We start from the raw sequence: 17,485 nt of genomic DNA on the forward strand, positions 1-17,485 counted from the left end.
TTGTATATTCTGAGTGCCTGAATCTGTCTCTTTGCTGCTGTGACGGATGCAATTTCCCCATTGTGGGACTGATAAAGGTGTATCTTATCTCTTATTCTTATCTAACTAATTCAACCTGATCCAATTTATTTTAGTTCCATTAGACTGGACAAAACTAGATTGTTTTAGGATAGCGAGGACTTAATGAAATGGCCCTAACTCCTCCAGTCTATCTGTGCATTGTTGCTGTCTAACAGAGGTTGGTGCTCATCCCCAGTGCTTCTCAATTTGTCTGCCCACATATCCATATGGCGGGTCCTCCTGTCCTGGTCCCTGGCCGATGTTATATATAGCTCTTTCCCAGAAATCCATGACTTTGTCCACACAGGCAGCTGCTCAGCTCGGAGGAGAAACCTTCTACCGTTAAAATCTTGGTCTGAAACCTTGAAATAAGACCACTCCCCAACAGGGATTATGTTCGGACAGAGATCCTACATAGGGAGAATAATTAGCTGTGTGTTCTGGATGAGTTGGTAACAGGACTTGAGCTGAAGATGAAGAGATACTTGGAGGTGGTTGAGGGAGAGTTCATTTTAAGGATTTTGCAAAACATTGTGCATTTGAATAAAACAGATATTTTGAAGGCTTAACTTTGGTTTCTGGTGATTTGTCACTATTTTCTTAATTCTTACAACCCAAATAATCAATTGATTAATCATGAAAAATGAGATAAATTCATGTTTAAAATAATCATTAAATCATTAGCTTCAGTCCTGTATAGAAAAAGTTAAAAATGAGCTCCACCTCAACCAATTGCAATCAGTGTTGCTTATGCATTGATGTGCAATAATAGTCTAACAATATCATGAATGATAGCAAAACATTCACACTCACTTGCAAAGGAGAAAGTTTACTATTTTTACAGGTGTTAAGAAAACCTGTAGGTGACAGTGACATCGTACAAGAGCACGTTGTGGGCAGACATATTTGCATGAACCCACAGAGACCAGTTTCTTACAAAAATTTCCTGAATCTCTTTGCTCATCAGTTACCACTGCCTCTGAGTGTATTACACTCTCACCACAGGTATTCTGTTGTTTGGCCACTTGAGGGCACTTTCACACAGTAACTGTCACTTAGTGTCTCTCATTTTTGATCTGATTTTTGACCACGTGTTTAATGTTTCAACATGTTCGAAATTTATCAACTACTTTGCAGTTGGGGGGAACAGTGGGGAATATGAAACACTATTTATTCAACACATTTATTAACTAAATCTAATCTACAGTATAAATAAAGATCTAATGTTCACTCTAACTACTGTGACGAAGCTCACTCATGTAAACCTTCCTTCCTCTGTGAGAATCACTATCAAAGATATGACATCTACTTCATTTGGAAGAATCAAACTTTTTGCCGCTCAAATTTACACAAGGAGCTACTTGCATACGAGCCTGCGTGACATTTTCAAACAATCAATAATTTAGTGTGCTTTGCTCTCTCTTTCAGCACAAACAATGAGGAGGACCTGCTGTCACAGTGAAAAGTGTCTCTGTTTAGTTAAAGCTCTTCTCAAAGTCAAATGAACATTTTACGAGGCTAAAAAGGATGAGAACAGAAAAAGAAGAGGAATGTGCACATACATGTTGACAATTTAGTTTACATATTCATATTTGTTTATGAAAAATAGGACATAATTGAAAAGGACAGTCAATAAGGCATCATTCACTCCAGACATGATTGCTTTTTTTTCTGAAAACATATGCCTGTTATGTATACATGTAATGTATGTATGGCTGTAGTTTCAAAATACTCTAGATTGTGCTGTTTATGATGTGCCAATCAACATCAATAATAAATTCCTATCAAGCAGACTGAAGTGGCTCCAGCAGCACAGCTTTAGTGACCGCAGAGAAAATGCTGTCTTAGAGGAAGTAGGTATCCTCTGGAATTTCACATCCTACAGGCTGAAACTATATCTTTATGCTGTAGTTTATCCATTAGCCCAGTACTTCTGTGCAGAGTCTCCAGGTTGCAGTTAGAGCAGATTTTGGTTTTGGCCTCTGCACAGGCACAATGGAACCAAACATGGCAACCTCATGGTGCACACAGTCACTACACCTGAGTGTTGTTCATCAAGAAATAGGTCCAGCATGCAATGTTTCCTAAAATTACGAATTATTGGATTTACATTTTTGTGTGTATTCTAATTACTAGTCTTGGCTAACCATACTCTGAATTCAGCTACATACTTAACATACAGGCATGACATTGAGATCAATCTTGTTATCTAACTCACAAAAAGAAAGCAAATGAGTGCATAGCCCACAAATGTTACAGGAAATGTATTTTAAGATCTACACTTGGAATGATAGTAAAAGTGTTGCTCAGGTTTTTACTGAAATTGTTTATTTGGTTGATAGAATTGGAGAAAATACAATCAGAGAATGATTCAGTAGCTGCATAGTGTTATCATAATGTAGTTAAGAATTTTTCATAGTTTGATTTTCAGGGGATAATAAGTGTAGATAAAGTTTGTTGTATTTTATGTGACAATAACAAAAACACAGGGACAAACAACCAGCTGGAGGAGAACCATCTCAGTGTGTGTGGATGTTTGTGCTGGTTAATGAGCTTGTAACTGAATGAGTTGCAAGGATGAAGCAAATACCAGTTTCTACACAAAACTTTAGTGATTTTGGCGTTAGTAAGAAAAGATGTCATGCACTCTAAAGAAGAAAGAAAAGTATTCTCCCTTAAGAAGTGCAACATAATACAGTTATGATGGCAGGGTACTATAAACTGAATGAATGATAGCATACATGTTCACAGCAGGCTTGCAAAGACTGACCCTGTTGGATTCTGAGGCTGGTTGTGGTTGTGGGTGCTGGAGACACTCGGTGAGTAGCAGTCAAGCACGGAGACAGCTCTCGGGACAAAGCTGATGAGGTGACAGGAGGTCTCACTAAGTGAACGAGGGGAAGGTTTTTGGAACAGATGGTTACCTGGGTGGGCAGGTCGCTGGCAATCCTCGCTGCCCTTTCATTAGCTCCTGTGTCATGCACCTATTTAACGCGAGGGGCAGCTGACAGGCAACGACTAACACTCAGCAGTGTGGGTAACACAAACCACACTGATTTTTTTTAAGACTAAGAAACTGTCTTAAGGTGAGGAGAAACCTTCAGAGGTAGTGACACTGAGTGTGGATTGTTAGACTAAGTGTTTTAAGGACATATTCTACTCTCAAATTTCACAGCAATCCATCCAATAGTTGTAGAGATATTTCACTAAATAACACTATCTCATGGAATGAAAGACGGATGTTACCGTTCATCGGCTGACTCCCATCAGAGTTGGCCCAAGATTTTTTGGAGGCATAAGTAGAAATTCACAGATGTCTTTTATCCATTGCCATGGTATTAAACATGTGAGCCGTGTGCTATGCTCATTAGTATTTCCACTGCATCCTCACAGCAGTTGGTCACTGCATTGAAGAACCTCTGAGGCTGTGAAGTTGCTGAGGGTGGGGTAGATATAGGAAAAACATACTGCAGCATGCATCCTCAAGGTCGTGTTACACCAGTTCCATCTTGGATTTTCTGGTTTTATAATCAAACTTCTGTGCTGTGCATGAGTGATTTTTTCCCTGGTTCTGTGATGTAAGGAAATGCCATTTCACTGCTTTACTGCTTCAGGAGGACACAGCTGGAATTACATCTGTATTCTGTTGTCCCTTTGACCTCACATAGACATTTTAGACTGCCCTTCATGATTAGTGTGAGTTCAAATTGAAGAAAAGTATGACTGTAAAGTCATGTCTAAAAGTTTAAGAGTTTTAAATAAACCACCATATTATTTATTATACCGTTTTGTTTGTACAGATGTGTTGCTTAAGCAATGGTGATGAAACATGAAGAAGTATAAGTTCAAAGAATTAGACTGAATATATCCTCAGTTTTATTTTTGTCAACAAATCCTGAGTATCAGAGCCTGATACATCTGATTCCTCTGAGCCATTGAGCTTCATTGTTTCCAACAACTATTAAAAACACATCAGTGAGTCATGTTGTGGTACTGGGTGACGTGAACACACACACTTAGTTAGTTAGTCTGGTTCAGTCCCAAACACACCGTCCTTCACTGAAAATAGTCCCAAACAAATGGACTATTTCAGTGGGGATTTGTTAAAAAAACACTTCTTTTTTTCCCTTTTTTTTTTTTTTTTTTTTTTTGGAATGAAACTATATATTTGTGAGATGTTTTTAAATACTTACGTAGGCTTACGTAGGCTTAGGGCTGCGAGTCTCAGACAGGGTTGGGAAGTTAAACTGTTGAGAGACGAACAAACACATTTAGTAATAATAATTAATAATGGGCTGGATATAATTACTCAAACACTGTATCCAGGTTAATTGATTGGTACTCATCTGTAAATCTGTAAATACATTTTTAAAAAGTGTGAAATTATAGACATGTTGTATTACCTTCTCAAAGTAAATCACTTATAAGAATAACTCTAGCACTTTTGCCCATGAGTATTTATTGGACGATTTGAAAGGAAAACAGTGATTGATGGCATCAGTGTGGTGACAAAAAGGTTCAGATTCTGAGTTTTTACACTGGGAAATGATAACTGCTGCAGAATTTAACACCATTTTATTGTATTGCCCTTAAAACAAGTACTTTCAAGTACCACTTTAGTAAAATGTGTGAGAGTGTGTATGAACTGTTATAGTCCAGACAATTTCAGGAACGGCAGCCAAATCTTTTTTGCTCTGTTGTGATTCTAATCTATTTCAAGCTGCCTTAAAGAGAGTAATATTTCCTCTGTACCCTTCACTGCAGTTCATCACATCCTCCCAAATGCACAGTTTACGGTAGCTGTGTGTGCAGAGTACAATGATCCCAGCATGCACAGAAAAATGAGCCCCATTAGTTGTAGCTTTGAGTGGTGTGTTACAGACTCATTGGCAGCGTTACGTAGCCCTTAAAAGTGAGGTAATACAGGTAAACAAAGGCTTTGACAAAAGCCAATTCACATGAAATATTAACCACTAAAAAGATGACCAACAGTTTAGACATTTAACCAGAAGAAATCATAAACCTTCAACAACTGAAACTACTGAGATTTTTTTTTGTTTTGTTTTTTTAAAACATATGAACAACGACTTTGATACTTTTATATTTGATTTTTTGCCATCAGGTAAAACCGGAGCTCTTAAAGATGATTTAGCACTTGTTCACATCAAGCTAATAACATGAAATTACAAAATGCTTCTATTTTATCATCATGTAGTGATTTTTTTTTAACCCCAGTAATTACAGCATTATTACACAAAAAAGGAGACGGTCTTAGTTACACTACCTGTGTCATTTGAAGCACTTGACACAAATTTTACAATTATTACAAAAAACTTCAAGCATCAAGGAATTTTTTTTTAAGTTGATGTGATTGTTTTTATGAAGGTGAAGTGTTTGCTTCCAGTAATATTACGATAAATACTGACCAACATGTATATTTAGAGTGATTACGTGCTGTGTGTTGTTACTGTGAACTGCATGTGTTACACTTAGTGGTATTTTCACAATGAAAATTATGGAGTCAAATTGAAAAAAAAGGAGCAGAATAATGAAAAAACAATCAAAGACAAAAAACAAAAAATTTTTTTCCTCTGACTGCTTATCCAAAAAAAACAAAAAACAAAACTGTCCTCTATAGTCATGGCCATAGAAAGGAGTCCGATCAGACACAAAAAATCAGCATCTGATCCCTCTCATGCTCCTGCAATGGTTCACAAGTCAGAGTCCTTTATCGGCCCAACGTTACACAGGTATTACAGCCTCCTGCAGGTGATGAAACAGTGGACAGAGCTTCCATTCATGACAGACTTGTAAATCCACTTGAACAAGAAATGCAAGCAAATATGCTGCTTTATTTTTCTCTCGGGGAAGGTCAGAAGGTCACAGTTAGGTCCCAGAATGAGTGTCTGGAGGTCGCTGCTCTAGCGTCTCGTCTATGGTGACCACTATCTCCTCTGGTCTGTTGGAGCTCAGGCAGTTAGTGTGGTTCAGGGAAATGTAGCTCATCTCCACCAGTCGGGGCCTCTCGCCCAACTCCCTCATCTCATTCATGTTGTTGGTGATGCAGTTTATCTCAGTCTTGTTGCGGTTGGTAACTCGATGAGACCCAAATACCCAGTCTGAGGAGAGACGAAGGGATAACAGTGGTGTTGGTCTGCCAGGCAGTGAAGATGGAGATCATTGTTTCAGTAAAATTAGCCAAATGTGAAATAAGTCAGTAAACTGCCGTCCTCACAGTTCACCTAATCAGTATTTTCTCCTCTTTGGCCTCTTTTAGCTCATTGTTTTGGTTTCACAGCATATTATATGTGTGGTCCAGTTTTGGACCATAGCTTAGATTTTAGAAACACTGAGATAATAGTCATCACATAAGGGGATTCACCACTGGGGTGTCACAATTCTTTCCTGAAGTTGTTTTTGGGAAACAAATACTTCATCTTTCTCTCTTTGACTTTATCTGTCCTCCTTTTCTTGTTTCCATCCATCCAGCCATCCATCCATTTTCTAATGCTTAATCTGTCAGGGTCGCGGGGGAGCTGGAGCCTATCCCAGCTGACTATGGGCGAGAGGCGGGGTACACCCTGGACTGGTCGCCAGTCAATTGCAGGGCTGACACACAAAGACAGACAACCACACACGCACACACTCACACCTACGGGCAATTTAGAGTAGCCAATTAACCTAATCTGGAGAGAACCAACGCAGGCACAGGGAGAACATGCAAACTCCGCACAGAAGAGTCCAGACCGGGGTTTGAATATGGAACCCTCTTGCTGTGAGGCGACAGTGCTAACCACTGCACCACCGTGCCACCCTGTTCTTGTTTCCTTCCTTTCCTTTTTTCTTTCCTATCCTTCCTTGTTTTCTTCTTTTCTACCTTGTTTCTTCCTTCCTTCTAATTTGACCTCTTTCTTTTCTTGTTTACATCTTTTCTTTTGATGAATAAATTTGTCAGGGACAGTGTTACATCAAATGTTACATTAAATACAACAGTTTTAACCAAAGAGAAGAAAGGTTCTGTTGCAGCTTTAGTTGTTAGCAATTTTCTATTTACAATCATTGGAAGGCAACTACAAGCCTACAAAAATACTTTTGCATCCAGTCTGTATGTTCTTCACCTCACACAATGAGTTTGTTTACTTTTGATACATTTGTCACTTGTTTTTCTTGTATAACTTTTAAAACCTGGATGTAAGATTTCTTTTCTTTGTTTTTTTTTTTGGCTGGACTGTGAGACTGCTTCCACCAGAGTTTATGACAAGACTTCACAGATGCAGCCTTTAAGGAGAGGAGGTATAAAGTGTGACCACATAAATGCTGGAACATTCAAGCACAAGGCAAAAACAAGCAGGCTGAGTATTTAGAACATGCACAGAACAAGGCTGCAAACTTCATCTGACAGAAAGTCATGATGGGTTCAGGCTCTGTAATTCCATTAGAGGCAAAGCACCATAAAATTGTTTCTGGGGGAGATGTCTGTTGCACAGCAGCCCCATCATGTGTGGTGGAGCCCTTTTTGAATTGGGACACATCAATCATTGTTCTGTCAGATGAGGCGCTGAGATTAAGGCTGACAGCCGTGAGTGTGAAGAACAGACAGAAGGCAGAACGGGATTCCTCAGACCCACAGAGCTGATACATGGCCAGACTGTGTCCACTGGTTAAATCCCCACTTGTACAGTACATTCAGAGCTCTGCTGCAAAGGGAACTGAAGTGACTCTGAGCAGAAAATGAGTAGGACCCTCTGTTACCCCATTGATGTGTGGATCCTTCAGTCGCAACAAGCTTCTCCATAGCTTCCACACAGATATTGACAAGGCTCCAATTACTTTTAAACTGTTATCTTAAATTATCTTCAATACTCAACAGTCGACTTAGTTTTTATCGCCAGTTTATCTATTTATACATGAACATGTCTGTAACAGGCTCTTCTGCTTTTTAGATGTTGCACCAAGTCAGAAGAGCAAAGCATCCGACTGTAACCAGGAGACTGGACAGTGTCTTTTCAACCTTTCCAGATCTTTCACATTTACACTTCAGCAAAATCCCCAGGAGTCCAAACATTGTGTCGCCTGTGTGTTTGTGTAAATGTGCATGTGTGAGTTTTCATATGAAGGTGGGAAGGTCAGGTGAGGTGAAGGTAGACAGACATATAAGCTGTTCCTCCTGACCAGATGAGGAGAGGGGTCAGCATGTCCCTGTGGCAAAGCTGAGTGCTGCAGACCGTGACCCATGTGAGCTTTGTTTTTTTACCTGGTTCACTGGTTTCACCGCCATCACCTTCAGCAACAATCGACCTGCCTCCACCTACATGCAAAGAGGAAGAGAACAGGCATGTCTGAGGCTGACCACAGGCTCTCTTATTGTCTTTGGAAATGATAAAGACAAAGCAAAAAGGCTGAAACAGAAGTAATTTAAGCACAAGTGGACAGGCAATGTGACTGAAAAGAGAGAAAAGCTCACACACAGTGGTCAGTGACGGACTCGTGCCTTTTTTGAGGCCCTATCCATGTGCTAAAATTTGCATGGCAACAATTAAATGCACTTAATGAAACTTAAAATGAGTTAAAGAAAATCCAAATCCTAAATAAGACCTGTTCTGTTTTATGGAACAGACCAACATAAAAGGTGGCACTGCATTGTTTGCCAGTCCAAGAATTGGCATAATGGCACAAAATTTGTTGTTACAACCACAAAACCTGTTGGTGCCACCAAAAAACCTACAGATATGAAGTTCAGGCTCAGCATCTTGAGACATTTCAATTATAACAATTTTATCCAGAGTACGTTTTCCAAGCATCAGCCTAGTAAACCCTTTCCTCTGTCCTGATCTGCCCCTGCAGAAACATTATTGAGTGAAACCTTGTATTTCATTTGAAATCACCTGATGCAATAAGCTGATCGGGTTCAGTCAGCACTATGAGACCACACCGTATCTTAAAAATAGACTCATTGTTTCCTTCATTCATTCATTATGTATCGCTCACAGGAAGCGCTTCAGAAATAGAAAAACAGCTCACCTCTTATCTATTTCTCATACAGACACTTGCTGATAGTGTAGTTTGTCAGGACATCTTCCTTACAAGGTCATCGGCTGATCGGCTGAGAGCAGAGCTCCTGTACATCTGCATTAAAATTAAAATTAACCCTTTTTTTTTGAGGGAAGGCAAAATACTCTTCGCTGTTTACGGGTTCCTTTTCCTAGACAACTTATTACATACTTCTGTTATTAATGTGCATATTCAATAAATAAAGAACCTGTCAGAGAGAGATCCCCAAATCACTTTGTTCATCTATTAATTAAGCTGTTAACATGTATGGATTCTGTGTTGTCTATTTCAAGCAGTAATTCTTTTGTTCAAAGCCTCGGACTGGAGTATTTTTCTGTAAACAGTGACTCTGGACGTTGAGTCCAGGTGGGGGCCCTTGAATGAGTTCCAGGGGTCCGAATGCAAAATTAGGAAAAGGTCAGACTTTATTTATTGCAAGTTACTTTAGTGTGCATGTGTAAATTAACTGACTGTTAGTTGAATTTATTTTACTTTTATACGTTTATCACATTTTATTAGCAGTAATTTCAGTTATTTCCATGTTCGTTTCAATCATCCCAGTGGGCATGTATGCACACACACACACACACACGCAAACACGAGGGGTCACATACCGACAAAGTCATTAACCACATCTTTGACCAGGTGTCCAACGATCGCGTAGGCCACTGCCACCACCACCAGCGCGGCCATGACCAGGTAAAGAACCGCTTTGGGCAGCGGGATGGAGTCGCGTACAGGTGTCCGGTAGTCCGTGTACAGCAGGTCACTCTCCGAATAAGAGTACTGAAAGACGTGCTCCATTCCCGAAGTATGGTTGGAGTTGAGAGGCGGGTTACTTGCGCTCATGGCGCTGTCCGGCTGCAGAGCTGTCACCATCGTGGTCGTCACAGCCTCCGCTTTGTCGATGCTGACCAGCCCTGATGTTTTATTCATCAGAGGCAAAATCTGAGACAGAAAATAGCTCCAGTCCTTTATGGCACTCGTATTGCATAAAAACATTGTTTCTACCACGTAATCAGCACAGGAGGGACTGAATTTTAAAGAGTCATATGGGTGCCAAAAAAAAAAAAAAAAACACCGAAGACGCACCAGACTCAGGAACACCAGACCGTCCAAACCTGTCCTCCTTGAAGGAGACAGATTGTTTTTATTATCCAACCGATTCCTTCAGATGCCAGAGTCTGCGTCCGACAGGAGCTCATCGGTGCCTCTGAAAACTTAACCACCCTTTCATTGAAGAAACGCACAACGCGTCATTCACTGACGAGGTGCGCGGTTTTTACGCACGGATAGGAATTTAGTGCGTCTCGTCTTTGGTTTATTTCCACAAGTGAAATAAAAAGAACACAGGGGCAGAGTAAAACCGTCTACGATGTCAGAACACGGAAAGAAACGTACCAGAAAACGAGTCATGGTTTTCCTCCCGACCTTTAAAAACTGTAACTGTGGATAGTGGATGATGGAACTAAGCATGTGACTGTGGTACCGGGGTCCCAGCGGCTGTCACACGCAGCTACGGTGATAATTACACACTAAATTAGAGAGAACGGTCCGGTGAACAGGAGTCACGAAGCCTCCTCCTCCTCGTCGCCCGCTGCTCTGAGGTGCTCGGAACAGAAATGTACGGCTGGTGGAAGAACCGGGGATCCACATGTTTGCCTTTCTTGTCGACTTCAGAAATGCTCAGTGTACTCCGCAGCCTTTGGTGAGTCCAAGTCTTTATTCAAACCCCAGTCTGGCGTCTTAGACCTGGCTTTTGCGCTCAGGAATGGACGAATCCAACGGCGACTGGAGGACAGGCGAGAGAAATGGTGCTCTGTGGTCGGACACGATCTTTTTCTTTCACTACAGCTCAGTTTAAATCAGATACAGTCTCGTTAGAAAAAATCACTAAGGGTAAAAGACTTACAAACAGACAGACTAGCAAAGTAAAAAAAGGAGGGTGTGAAAGCGTAAAAGTATAAAATAGTTACCCACCAGAATCAATCACAATAAAAAGAAAAAGAAAACTCAAATGCAATGAAATTTAAATTCAGCTTTCTTGTTAAAATAATTCAGCCAAGGCAATAAAGCAGAGGAGGAAATTCACAGTGAAAGACAGTGAAAAGATTGAAGCTCAAAAAACAGGCAGGAAAACGATAGCAGGACTGGTGAGATGGCATCAAATCACCTTTCACATTACTGTCATCTGATTGATCAAATATTGATTATTTGTATTAGATGAAGTCACAGTATGAAACAATAGCCAACTCCATCTGCTGCACACTAAGTTCGTTAAACCAATTCCTGAAGTTCCTCCATTGTCCCTGACCCAAACAAAGATGGCAAACAGAAAGGATATCTGCTTAACTGTCATCTTTGTTTGGGTCAAGGATCTGAGATTAAGAAACGTGATGAAATTCTATTAAATGTGCTTTAATATGTGCTGTTCTCTGTTGGGTAGAGGAGCTGTTGTTGATAGGGTTTGAGTTATTTCCCCTTCATGCCTCCAAGAATTGTGGCTTGTTTCTTCCTTACTCTTCTTCTTGCTGTCAGGAGGTCACCATAATTTTCTAGGGGTCACGAGTGATACTTGTCCACGCAGTGTGTGTCTGCGTGCTGGAGGATGGCTGGGCTGTAGTTTAGTGTGTTAGCATGTTTAGTGTGTTAGCATGATTATATGTGTTTAATTGCATCAAACACAAAGTACAGTGGATCATAAGAGTTATTACAAGTCTTCCCGAGTGGAACATGAACGTCTTTTAGATTCTGTGACTGAACAACACCACAATAGGCATCTATTATCATCTTACAACAGAAGAATAATGTTGTCCCGACAAATGGGGAAAACAGATTTTCTAACAGGTTTTCTAATGGAAAACCAGCAGAGAACTGAACCATACTGTCTGTTGTCACTGTGATATTCCCTGTACCTCTCTGGATCTGAAGACCTTGTGTTTCTGTTCTCCTTTTTTTTCCTGGGAAGATGAACCAGACTCAATTAAGATCACATCAGCCGTTCAAAGATTGGCTCAGAGGAAATGTATTGGACTCACCGACCCATAAATCAATCAAGGCGTCCACTGAGTCCCTGTGGATGTCTCCAAAGCTGTCAGGGGCCCAGCTGTTAGTAAGGAAGAGAATATTTTTTAAGATTCAACCATCTACAATTTCAAAATGGACGTCAGCTTCTTGCAGCTTTGCTTGATCAATAGTACAATTATTAAATGTGATAAAGATGTGATGTAGAATCAAGCGTGTTGATCACTGACACAGATTGGCTGACGAATTTTTAGAAAATCAACTCAAAATTATTTTCACATTCATCATGAACCAGGATAACACTACATGAAACTGTATCTGTCACTATGAGAGATTAGGTGGCCATGATGCCTTAAATTCCTGTGACTGGGCAAAACTTGTCAGACTACATGCTGAACCCTGACCGATCATGCTTATGATCTTTCACGGTCTGCGGTGATCGGGGAGGAGAGGGCAGAGACAAACCAGCCGTGGTGTCCAAAATGTCACAGAGCACTTCATAGCCGCTGTGAAACCTCAGGCAGATCTGCTTGTCTCCCTCCTGGGGACTCGTCCTAGACACAGAACTGGTTGTATTCCACTGTGAAACACTGCTGTGCATGTGTTAAAATGACAAAGTCCCACTACTGGGCTGATGTTGTGTGGTCTGACTCCTGTGTTAGTACCAAAGCAAAGTGGGATGGATTTATTCAGCTACAATTTGACAGTTCAAAACCTGAGGTTTATGCACACATCTCAGTCTAAAATGAAATCCAAATGAAGAGAATGTCGAGGGGATAATTAGAAATTTTTGATTTTTGGCTGTTGCCACCACCAGTTGTTAATCAATAGAATATAATTAAACCATCAGTGGGAATATCTGTCACATCTCACATGTATCTGTACACAGATGTGAGTGTCCTCGTGCACATGCACAAACTGCAAAACCAGGGGGCCCACACAGAAAAGCAAAGTCAGTGGTCAAAAACTCCATATAGTTCTTTTTTTCTCTGTGTTTACAACCTACAAAGCTCTGATTGGTTAATTGTTTAACTGTTTACTGGACCTACCTTATTTAAATAACTGAAAAATACTGAAAGTGATTCAGAGTTCTGGAGCCGATTTTGTAAATTGATGGCAGCATAAAAAAATGATTAATTTGAGATAAAGAACTGAAGGGTACAAAGTAACTGAGATAAAAGAAAATTGGTACATTGAGCAAACAAATCAGTTTAAGGGAATTATTCTCAGTTTAAGGGAATAATTTATCAAAAGTTTTTCTCCTGACACAAATACCAGGCTCTGTTTGATAAAGGAAGACACAATGGAGATTTAAACGAAAAGTGAGAAAGGGGGCTGTAGAAATAGAAAATAGGAACAGATCATCCTCCCTGTTCCTGTGTTAATCAGCAGGGATTATGACGGCAGCAGAGGACACACGCCTGCGATCAGGTCCTGCTGAATAACAAAGAATCTCTGTCTGTGCGGCTCTGGCTTATCTAGCTGCCTGATGAATATTACCCCTAATACTGGACTCATATTCTTTAATCAGATGTGACCCGAGACAGACAAATGCTCAATTCCACCTCTCCCATTCCCTCATCCATCCTCTGTATCCTCCACCCCCTTCTTCCATCCCACAGGCTGAATTAAGCTCTCTTGTGTCATTCGCCAGCCCTGATCCTCACAGGCATCATGGATGAAAAGTCATTTTCTCTGCCTAAAACCATCAAGGTCACACACCCTCTCTCTCTCTCTCATGTCAGATCCTAATCCTCAGCAACCCTCAGGTGAGCTGAGTCTCAGGAAGTGGATTCACTTTCAGTACACTCTGTCTATGATCCTTATCCTCAACCCTTTGTCCTTTTTCCATGAAACCAACGTCAGTGTTTCATGGTTTTTGTGCATTTCTCCTTTTTAACAGTTTGTTTTTGCATTTTGTTACATGTGGTTTCTTGAGGGCAGAGATAATCTGCATTATCTTATTCCAGCTTATCACTGAGCTCTAGATTCCTTCTGCATTATTTTATATAGATTTTCCCAAAATTCACGCTGACATAGTTGGTGTTTGGCTGCAAAATGTGTCTTTGTGATGAGTGATCACTTAAACTGGATAATTGATGAAATAAAGCAGGGTTAGGCTTAAATCTAGAATACTCAATCCTCATACTCATCACATAGGGCATATCCAGGCTGCCCAAACCCAAAGGTAACATCACAGAAACCAAAGTAGACCAGCAGATGTCGACATCTGTGAAGTTGGAATCATAATCATTTATTCTAAAAAAGAATTATATATATCTATATATTTAAACTGTTCATCATCTCTAAAAAATAGTTATCTGTCACCTAATCTATTGGTCAAGTAATTATCTCAGCTCTAAAAAAAAAAGTCCAGTATATAAACACAAACTGCAAAGCACAGCATCAAAAATACAGTTAGAAACTAAATGTCGCTGCATCTTGTAGTTTGATTCATTAGCAAGAACCCAAGCAGGATCGTGTTTAGATGGTCAGAGACATTGACTTCATATATCTATATCTATAGCACACAACAAACCCCTGACCACACACAACGCTCAGCATAACCAGACTTCATTTGAATAACCCTCAGTTTTAAAACATTTAAACTTTTCTTGCATCTTGTCAGACTTTTACTTTAAAAACCAGCAGTGTAGCTTGTTCACTCCTGAGTCATCTGGAGGATATCTGTGTAATCATGTCAGGAACAGGTCAGCCTTCATCTACTCCTCCATTCCTCCCTGGATATTGTACAGGCAAATAGGACACTGGGTTATATTGATTTTCCTGCAATGAAATGAAATTGGCTTGATGTATTTTAAGGTCCTCTATCAAATCCAAAGCATCCTCTTCAAACTGTAGGTCAAAGGGACTTTCATCTCCTAACTCCTGTTTGCACTGAAGCCTGCTCTGTAATTTGACCAGTGAAATGCACAAACACACAGAAACAACGCTTAACTAAAGCACAACACCCTGGATGACATTTCTATGAATTTTCATGTGTTGTGGTTTGACACAGGTTTTGTTTTTTTTGTATTTCAACATCACAGCTTTCTGTCAAATTAATTTCACCACAGGCTGTGTCTGTCTACACATCTGCAACTTCTGTCCCCCAATTCTAAGTCATCCTTAATTATCCATAGGGCCATAGTATAAACTTAACTGTAGCAGCTTATGCTACATGGGGGTGTCGGCTAATCTGTAACGTCTGTAGAGTCACTTCTGAGCTCTACAGAAAATTCACTGTAAACTGATTAAACAGCAGCAAATAAACCACAAAATTCACTGTACAAACATGTGCTGTTGCTGAGCTCTGGTGAAGCGAGGTCTGCGTCACTGGTGTGGAAGATGTCAGTCAGCTGACAGTCAGGGTTTGAGTGTCTGTGGAAGGAGGAGGTTGGTGACAGTGTCATGATGGTTGAAGCAGTGATGTTCCCTCTCTGCTTGTTCCCTCCCTTCTCTCTTCAGCTTCATTCTTTTCAAATCTAATCACCTGACTGAAATTAATGAACCAATTACACATCTTATACATAGAAAACAATTCCTGCCAGGGGCGTTCAGTATATTCTGACTTCTGTTCTGTGTAAGTATGTGCTTATTTTTGTCTTTTGACAGCACGTTTGGTCTGAACAGCTACAGGGGGCACAAAATCTGGATTTAACTTTCATGATCATTATCCTTTGATCGGATGAGCAGCGACTATTTTCATGGCATTAATCACATCAGGGCAGGCATCTCATTTCAACAGGAGATTAATTTCAGAACCCAACATCGCTGTTTGTGTTGTGATCTTAATATCCCAAATGGAACAAGAAAGGTGAGCATAAATTTAGGAAGTGAATTGTGTTTATGTTTTTTAGAGGAATTGGATTGTGTTTATCTGTCAGACTCAGGTCACACTGTTTATTTGTGTTTTCATTCAGTCTGAAAAACAGTATTTTCACCTGTGCCAGGTGGTGTTTTTCTGTGGAGAACCAGCTGACATTTGGAGAAGAGCAGCTCCATGTTCACCTTTGAACTTCTGTATCATTGCAACACCTTTGACCTCATGCCAGCTGCAGTGGCCGCACACTGAGGGATCAGATGAAAAGTACCAACACAGTGGCCATATCTAAACCTGAGACAATTTCCTGTTTCACTTCTTAATTATTTCCTGTCTGTAATGTGATGTGAGACACATTAAACACTGACTAAAGTGTATACACACACCTGAATAATAAAGAGTAGGTGCTTGAATCTCCTGAGCCAGGTTTAGGGTTACATTAATATCAAATGTGGGAATTTATCTGATTATTTAAAAATTAAAACTTTAGGGAAGAATCTTGGATGAAAACTGGATGATTTGCTGCACAAAACCAGTTTTTACATTACTTTTAAGAATTTAATCACAAACTCAACTGTTCTTTTGCATGTGCTCCTTATTTTTCTCTTAACTTCCTGTCAATGCAAAGCCTTTTCTGAGCAGTTCATTGTAAACAGAAGTGGTTAGCGCCTTTTTGAAACAATAACCGATAACATTATATTATATAATAATTCCGGTGCTGCCTTGACCAAAGACGAGGCAGAAACAGGTTTTTACCCGAACATTAATGGGGATTCACCCTTTTTCCGAAACAAGTTCCCAGAGGGTTTTTCCAGAACGGCTGAGCTAATTACTCTCAGCGATAAGCAATACACCAATAATGTCAGTGTGAGTTGATGTTCGGATGTGTCTGTCCCACAGCTGATCCACAGGCACATCCATCTGGCACAGGGAGTCCCCCTCAGCATGCCTAATGATCCAACTCATCTCTGTTTAATAACTGATCTGTAGCACCAACAGTTTACTCTTTCCCCCAGTGGATGAGTGATTGCAGTTTTTTAAGGCTTACAGGAGCAGAGATGACTCACTTTCATGTCTTTTCAGCTGGTCAGTAGAAATAAAAGAAGAAGACTCGATTGACTCCATTAACTGTCAAGGTCAAGAGCTTGTGACCACAAGGTCTTTCAGGCAAGACAAAAAGTCCAGAAGATAATGAGAGCATTCTGTCGATATCCAACCCTGTTACAAGACAAGAACATTATCGAACAATTCTGTAAAACCCCCACACCATGCTCAGTGTTAACATACATGATCTGCAATCTGTGCATTGGAACAGTCACAGTTAAAGTCAACGTCAAGGAAATATTGTGGCTATTGCAAATAAACCATGGTTAAGCTATGGTTAGTGTTAGGCCAAACAGTTAATAACAACCCAAACGCTAATTTCCAGGCTGCAAACTCGGGTCTCCACATAGAAGTCACTCCACACTCTTACTTTCTGCTTCATCACATAAAGGACAGATCACACAGATCACAAGCACAATCCTG

This window comes from Toxotes jaculatrix, chromosome 6 (assembly GCF_017976425.1).
Source record: "Toxotes jaculatrix isolate fToxJac2 chromosome 6, fToxJac2.pri, whole genome shotgun sequence".
Taxonomy (NCBI): domain Eukaryota; kingdom Metazoa; phylum Chordata; class Actinopteri; family Toxotidae; genus Toxotes; species Toxotes jaculatrix.